At 35.9% G+C, this 7,412-nt stretch overlaps 1 pseudogene; it reads right to left on the reverse strand.

The window, feature by feature from the left end:
- Positions 1 to 525: 525 nt before the first annotated feature.
- LOC132650737 (U4 spliceosomal RNA) lies at positions 526 to 652 on the reverse strand (annotated as a pseudogene).
- Between the last annotated feature and the right edge of the window lie 6,760 nt (positions 653 to 7,412).

A 7,412-nucleotide genomic window follows, 5' to 3' on the forward strand; every position in this document is an offset into this window, starting at 1 on the left:
TTAACACAGTTTCTGATTTTATAATTTAATATCTTCTCTCTCTTTTAGTTAGTTTTGATTAGAGTGTGTCCATCTGTTTTATTTTCTCCCAAACCCAAACCTTTATTTTTTGGATTCTTTATCATCTCTTTATATAATTTTTTTTAATTTCTGCTCTCAATTTGATAATTTCTTGATCTCTACTCCTTTTGTGTGCTTATATATTTTTCTTCTAGACATTTCAGGTCTGCTGTTACATGGATGGTATGAATGTTCTCCAGTATCTTTATGTAGGCACTTTGTGCTATGAAGTTTCCTCTTAGTATCACTTTTCATTCCTCATTATTTTCCATGAGTTTGCATGTGATATGTATTTATTTTCTATGAATTTTATGCTTTTCAAATGTTTTATTTCTGTTTGAAACCTTTTTTTTTTCACTTATTTAAAGGTTATTCACTTTCCATGAGTTTGTAAGCTTTGTGTTCTTTCTGATGCTATATATATCCAGCCTTAAGCCAGGGTGGTCTGATAGGATACAGGATGTTACTTCAATGTGCTCTAAAAACTTATATTCTGTTTGAGTATGTGGTCAATTATAAAGGATATTTCAATTAGCAATAATTGCGCCTCGGATAAACATCATTGGCTATGATACTGCCACTGCGCAAAGCTATGGATGTTTCATGAAATGATGAAAAGATGTATTTTTTTATGTTTCTGTAAAAAGTTTTGTCAATTTCAGATACTTAGTTCCTGCTGTGGTAATATAGCTGAGCTCAGGTGGTGACATATTACCTGACTGTTCTTGAATCTATCCGTAAACTGGTGTCTAGGCATCTGGGTTTGGGGCAATTATAGGCCAAGTGCTGATTTGATGTGTGGGAGTTTTGTTCTTGGGGTTCTGTTAGCACTCTGAAGTTTCAGAAAGTGTGGGATGAGTGTTGCTATTTTAATGGCTTGCTTGACTACTGTATTCATGGTGTTCTGTTTGCTGGATGTTATGGAGAGGAAGGAGCCACATGTGTTTAGTTAGAGCACTAGGGAAGATCCTGAGAATTGGGTTTCAATTAACAAAGATATTGGGGAAGATCCCCAGTATACCACCTTAGACTCCATGCAAGCATATGCTATTGTGCTGATCCAAATCCACCCTTATATTTTAATATTTGCCAGAGAGTATATTCTTTGTCTCGGGATGTCATGTACTCATGACATTAATACTTCCTGAGACTTCTGTGTCATTGAATTGCAAGTCTGTAACATTCTTCCTACCTCTTGTGTTTGTTTTGAGTTTTTAAATGAGGTAATACGAGTAGTATTTTTCCTGTATGTGTGACCATGCACCTCTTGTGTACCTGGTCCTCACAATAGTCAGCCAATGGCCTCAGAACTTCAGAATTTGGGGTAATGGGTAGTTGTGAGCCTGAATGTAAGCTCTGGCAATTGAGCCCAGTTATATCCAGACAAACAAGAGCTTTTCATTGATGATCCACTTCAATCGTCTTATGTTGCTCATTTATGACCAGCTATTCCAGTACTAATGTTTTCATCTGTCCATTTGTGCCTGTTTGAACACGGATTCCATTTTAGTAAACTCTCATTCATATTAGAGTTTAAACTGGGACAGTTCATGTTTCTCTAAGATAGATACAGAAATGTTGTGAATATATAATTCTTTGTAGGAACTTCAGAAATACCATGGAGTTCATTATATCTTTCTTATTTGAATGATTGTGGTGGATTCAGGTCTTAAATGTACCTCTGCATGTCATGAAACTAGTTTCAGAGGCTGGGCTGGCCTCTGACTCAATGAGATACACATACCTCTCCCTCCTGAGTGCGGGAATTAAAGTTTTGAACCAGTACATCCTGCTTGCTCCTAATTTTTGTAGTTAGTAATTGTGCATACAATTTCTGTGATCTGCGGTCTGTTCTGTTCATCAGCATCCTTGACTTGCTTACTTTATGTCTGTTAATTGACATTTCTCTTGGAAGGCTATATTCTATTCAAAGGTTGCAGAAATGAGGTGAACCTCCTCATTTAGTTTCCTTCTAAAATGAGTGGTGAGTACATTGAAACTTCTGTGTCAGGAGATGTCAGGGAAGCACCAGAATTGTATGAACATATTGTCAATGAAGTATGCATTTACACTGTTGTCACCATTGTTCTTTCTGCTATCCTCATGTATGGGATCATTTAGAATTCAATTACCTATGCTGATGTGGATATAAACTTCACTCAGGAAGAGTGGGCTCTGTTGGATCCTTACCAGAAGAGTCTCTACAAAGATGTGATGATAGAGACCTACAAGCACCTTACAGCTATAGGTAAGACAGTAAATTTTTTTTCACTATTAAGATAAAGGGGACATCTGTTGTTACTTTTGTTTGTTTTTATTGATACTCTTATATAATTTTAATTGGAATTGGGATGATTGAGGTTAAAAATCAGGCATGTTTCTGAGATTTACTGAACATAGTAACAGAAAATTTAGGTATTTTTCAATAATATATTATACCCTTTCTGGTACATATTTTAGGCTACAATTGGGAAGACCATAATATGGAAGAACATTATCAACCTTCTAGAAGATATGGAAGGTAATTATTTCATGAAAGCTGATATAAATATTCTTGTGAAAATAATTTTCAAAGATGATTTATTTATTCATTATTTATATGTTATTCTACCTGCACACCAGAAGAGGACATAAGATCTCATTTTAGATGGTTGTGAGCCACCTTGTGGTTGCTGGGAATTGAACTCAGGACCTCTGGAGGAACCACTAGTGCTATTAACCTCCAGGTCATATCCCCAGCCCCTGTAAAAAATAATAATGTGTCCCAGAGGTTTTAAAGAAAAGCGACAGTGTGAAAACAAACACCACTCTAAGAGTATTAAGGAATATTAAATTCTCACAATCCCATGTTCCTCACTGTCAGGTATATTATTTATGTTCGCAAGGCATTTTGAAACAACAGAAGATGGTGAAACCCTTGTGAAACAGATATTACTGTATAATAAGTCACCTCTCTTAATTCCTGTCTCTAAGGATTACTGCTCCTTTGTCTGCTATTCTCGGCCTGAGCAGGGCAGCTTCTAAGTTCCATATGATCTATCTTAGGTGTAGAACATTTTCAGCGTGTGTGCATTACTGTTTCATATGCACACCCTATCTTGTTCTTTTGAGTTCTGGCCCAACAACTCTCCTAGCTAAGTTATTACATCTGGCTTTTCTCCCACCCTCTGAATTGCATTGTTTGGCTTCATATAACTCAAGCATTTTTTTCTAATCATCAGAGTCTTTCAAATTTTCTGGATCATTTGATGTTAACCTTAATTCTTTCCCTGCAAACTGTCTTTGTATAACTGTGCCAGTAAACCTGCATACTCTATTCATGCAGTGCCCCTTAATGAGCTTCCTGTCCTCTCTCTTCTCATGAGAGATACATCTTTTCTATTCTATCAGTTATTTTTCAGATATTGTCCCCTTTTGTGCCACTTAACTAGACATCCCTTTCAAATATGGGTGCTTCATTCTAGCAATATTTTACATCCTTTGTTTGAGATTACAGGCATGTACCACCATGCCTGAACCATAGCATTACTTTACTAGACATTGGTGTATACCAGGCTGGCATTGAAGTCAGATCTGCTGGCCTCTGTCTCCTGGATTAAAGGTGTATTTATATTCCAGCAAGACCACATAGACATCGAACGACTTTGGATGGGATCTTTTTACCACAGCATCCATGTTCTAAATTTAAATTCCTCTATATAAATGATAAATTATTACTTACATCCACATTTTAGATACTCTGTAGAAATTCCTATCTGTTGAGTATCCTACTGTTCATACTGCAAAAGGCAAATTCATTGAATAGGTGATAATTTTATGTGCAAAACCTCCTTGTGAGAAAATATTCCATAGCAAAGGTGATGTTACTCAAATCCTTGAAGTTGCTAAGCTAAGTTAGACAGAATGTATGAGAGTCAAGAATATTGTTGTGGAGGTACCACAATCCCTATAGCACATGTCTTTGGAGAACAAAGAGTCAAACTCTGTGAATTTGGAATCTTTCATTTATTATTGCTCTTTTAATAGGTGTATCCTTTGTCATAATTCATACAAGTCATGTGAGAGTAAGGATGCGGAATGAAGAAACATACCTATTCTCCCAGAACAATTAGAAGACGTCGTAGTCCTTACTTGAGTAGATTTTTTGAATGTGCTGCAAGTTTTCATTGAACTTATTAATAATTATTCATAATGAAATGATCATTTAATTGTTAAAGGATATTCATCATGTCCTCCATAGCTATGATGTTCTTGTACATCTCCATCATTACATCTTTGTTGAGATACTTTTGGGAAGGTTCCAGCAAAACCTGCTTTTCCTGAGTAGGCTTTTTCCAAAAGCACATCATCATGTGCTTCTAAACTATCCTATTGCATCCTAAACTATCCTATACATGTATACAACAGAAAGCATGATGGTGACAACACTATAAGTTTATATTTGCTCATGTGTTCATTCATTCAGTATTAATAAAAAAATCATAAACTTGTATCACATTCAGAAAATCTAGGCAAAGCAGGGGACTCCTAATAAATTATACTAATATACTTAATTAGTTTTCTAAACTCATTGGGAATACAGCCAAAAAACCTCTCACTACAGAAAATCTGTATAATTTCTGGCCCTATGAAAACTGTTGTGTCTATGATGGTTCATTTACAAATGTAGTATGACTCCAACAACAGGAAAGTTTATGAATTCAGTCACTGTGGTAAAGCTGACTCCTAGTTCTTTTTTAAATATGTGAATACGCACTTACATAAAAATGAACCTATAAGTGAGCCATGTAATAAAGTTCCTTACCACCAAAGGTATCTTGGAAAGTACAAAACACTCACAGTCAAGGGAGTAGCTATGAATGTAAACAAAGTGATAAAACGTTAAGATGCAACTTCATTTTACAATTAGACGAAATTGCAAACTTAATTTACACCAACAAATAGATTCATCAGTGTAATGACTATGGTAAATCTTACAGATACCCAATTATCTTTACAGGAATGAAAGAAGACCTATTTTTGAGAAGCATGAATGTAAGCAGTATGGTAAAGCCTTTTCCCAAACCAGTGGTATCCTAATGCACAAAAGAACACATACTGGAGAAAAACCCTATGAATGTAATCAGTGTGGGAAAGCCTTTTCACAGCATGGAAATCTCGAAATGCATAAAAGAACACATACTGGAGAGAAGCCCTACAAATGTAATCAGTGTGGGAAAGCCTTTTCACTACTCGGAAATCTCGAAAAGCATAAAAGAACACATACTGGAGAGAAGCCCTATGAATGTTATCAGTGTGGGAAAACATTTTCACAATTGATTAGTCTCCAGATTCATAAAAGAACACATACTGGAGAGAAACCCTATAAATGTAATCAGTGTGGTAAAGCCTTTGCTTGTTGTAGTGGTCTCCAGAAACATGAAAGAATTCATACTGGAGAGAAACCCTATGAATGTAATCAGTGTGGTAAAGCCTTTACACAGTCCAATGCTCTCCAAGCGCACAAAAGGACACATACTGGGGAGAAAACCTACGAATGTAATCACTGTGGTAAAGCCTTTGCAAGCTCCACTATTCTCCAAGTGCATAAAAGGACACATACTGGAGAGAAACCTTATGAATGTACTCAATGTGGTAAAGCTTTTTCACACCTCTTTACACTCCAAGTGCATAAAAGAACACATACTGGAGAGAAACCCTATGAATGTAATCACTGTGGTAAAGCCTTTGCACAGTCCAGTAATTTCCAAGTGCACAAAAGGACACATACTGGAGACAAACCTTAGGAATATAATCAATGTGGGGAAAGCCTTTTCAAAACCAATAGTCTTCAAAGGCATAAAGGAACACATAATGGAGAGATATCTTATGAATGTAATCAAAATGGTAAAGCCATTGTGTGTAGTAGTGGTTTTCAGAGACATGAAAAAATTCACATTGCAAAGAAACCTTATGAATGTAATCATTATGTTAAATGCTTTTCACAACCCAGTTGTCTCAATGTGCATAAAAGAACACATACTGGAGGGAAATCCATAAAAATGTAATCTGTGGGGGAAAGCCTTTTCACGATACGGAAAACTCCAAATTAATAAAAGAACATATACTGGAGAACCTAATCATGGTGGTAAAGCCTTCACACATTGCAGTGATCTCCAAAGGCATGAAAGATTCCATACTGGAGTGAAACCCAATGAACATACTCAATGTTGTAAGGCCTTTGCACATTGCTGTGATCTCCAAATGGATGAAAGATTTCATACTGGAGTGAAACCCTATGAATATAACCAGCAAACCCTTGTCACATTTTTTCAAAGCCTTGAAAGAAATCATATTGGAGAGAAAACCTTGTGAATGTTTTTAGTATAATGAATCCTTTGTACATTTCTATAGGCTTCATGTTTATGAATGAATGATACTGAAGAGAAGCCCTAGGAATGTGTTTCATATGGTAACTCAAGGCTTTGTTTTCATGTTTCATAGAGGTGTAATGAAGTGGTTTAATCAGGAATCAACTGCAACTCACTGCATAGCTTCATGTGATATGAACATGTATATATGATTGGACGTTCTGATTCTGTATGTTCCTCCAAATCATCCATTTTTCATTTCATCTTGAAATATTGCATTCTATACGAAATATATAGTATAAATATTCTAGATAATGTAACAGCAAGGATTTTACTTAAAAAGAAACACTTCTGGTGTGTGCATGTGACAGGATTATGTGGTTTTAATCCATGTCATATATGTAAAGAGTGGGAGACAACTTTTTCACATATCATTTCGTCATCTCAATATGAGCATTGAGGTCTGGTTTCCAGCTTTGGACACCAAAATCCTTTCCTACAGCTCTGTTTCCCTGATGCTCCAATAAGATTAGTTGAGATATTACATCGATAAAACATTGTCTTTTTTCACATTATAAACATATTGTTATGTAATAATTGATGAATTCATGGCAATTTCAATGATAAAATTTCTTTGAAAATGAAAATGTGCAGGCAGTTCTCGTAGGCGCTGAGCCACATGTTTAGCCCCATGAAAGTGTGATGAATAGCATTTAGATGTGAAAGGTTGATCCTAACTACATCTTTAACTCAGCCCTGATGACCCAGAAGGATGAGAAGATTGAGAACATAAGAAAGTAACTTAGGCTTGGTGCTTAAAGAAGTTTCTGAGCCAATATCTTCACAAAAATATGGAAGTATCCAAAAAATGGCCAGGAGAGCAACTGACAATACAAGTGTTTTAAAAGTGCCTGACCACTGAACCAAACCCACCAGACTGAGTTAATCTCACAGGTGGTAAATAGGTATCAATGGGAGCCCACCAAGACATATGTCGGGTAT

The sequence above is a fragment of the Meriones unguiculatus genome (genome assembly GCF_030254825.1).
Source record: "Meriones unguiculatus strain TT.TT164.6M chromosome 13 unlocalized genomic scaffold, Bangor_MerUng_6.1 Chr13_unordered_Scaffold_28, whole genome shotgun sequence".
Taxonomy (NCBI): Eukaryota; Metazoa; Chordata; class Mammalia; order Rodentia; family Muridae; genus Meriones; species Meriones unguiculatus.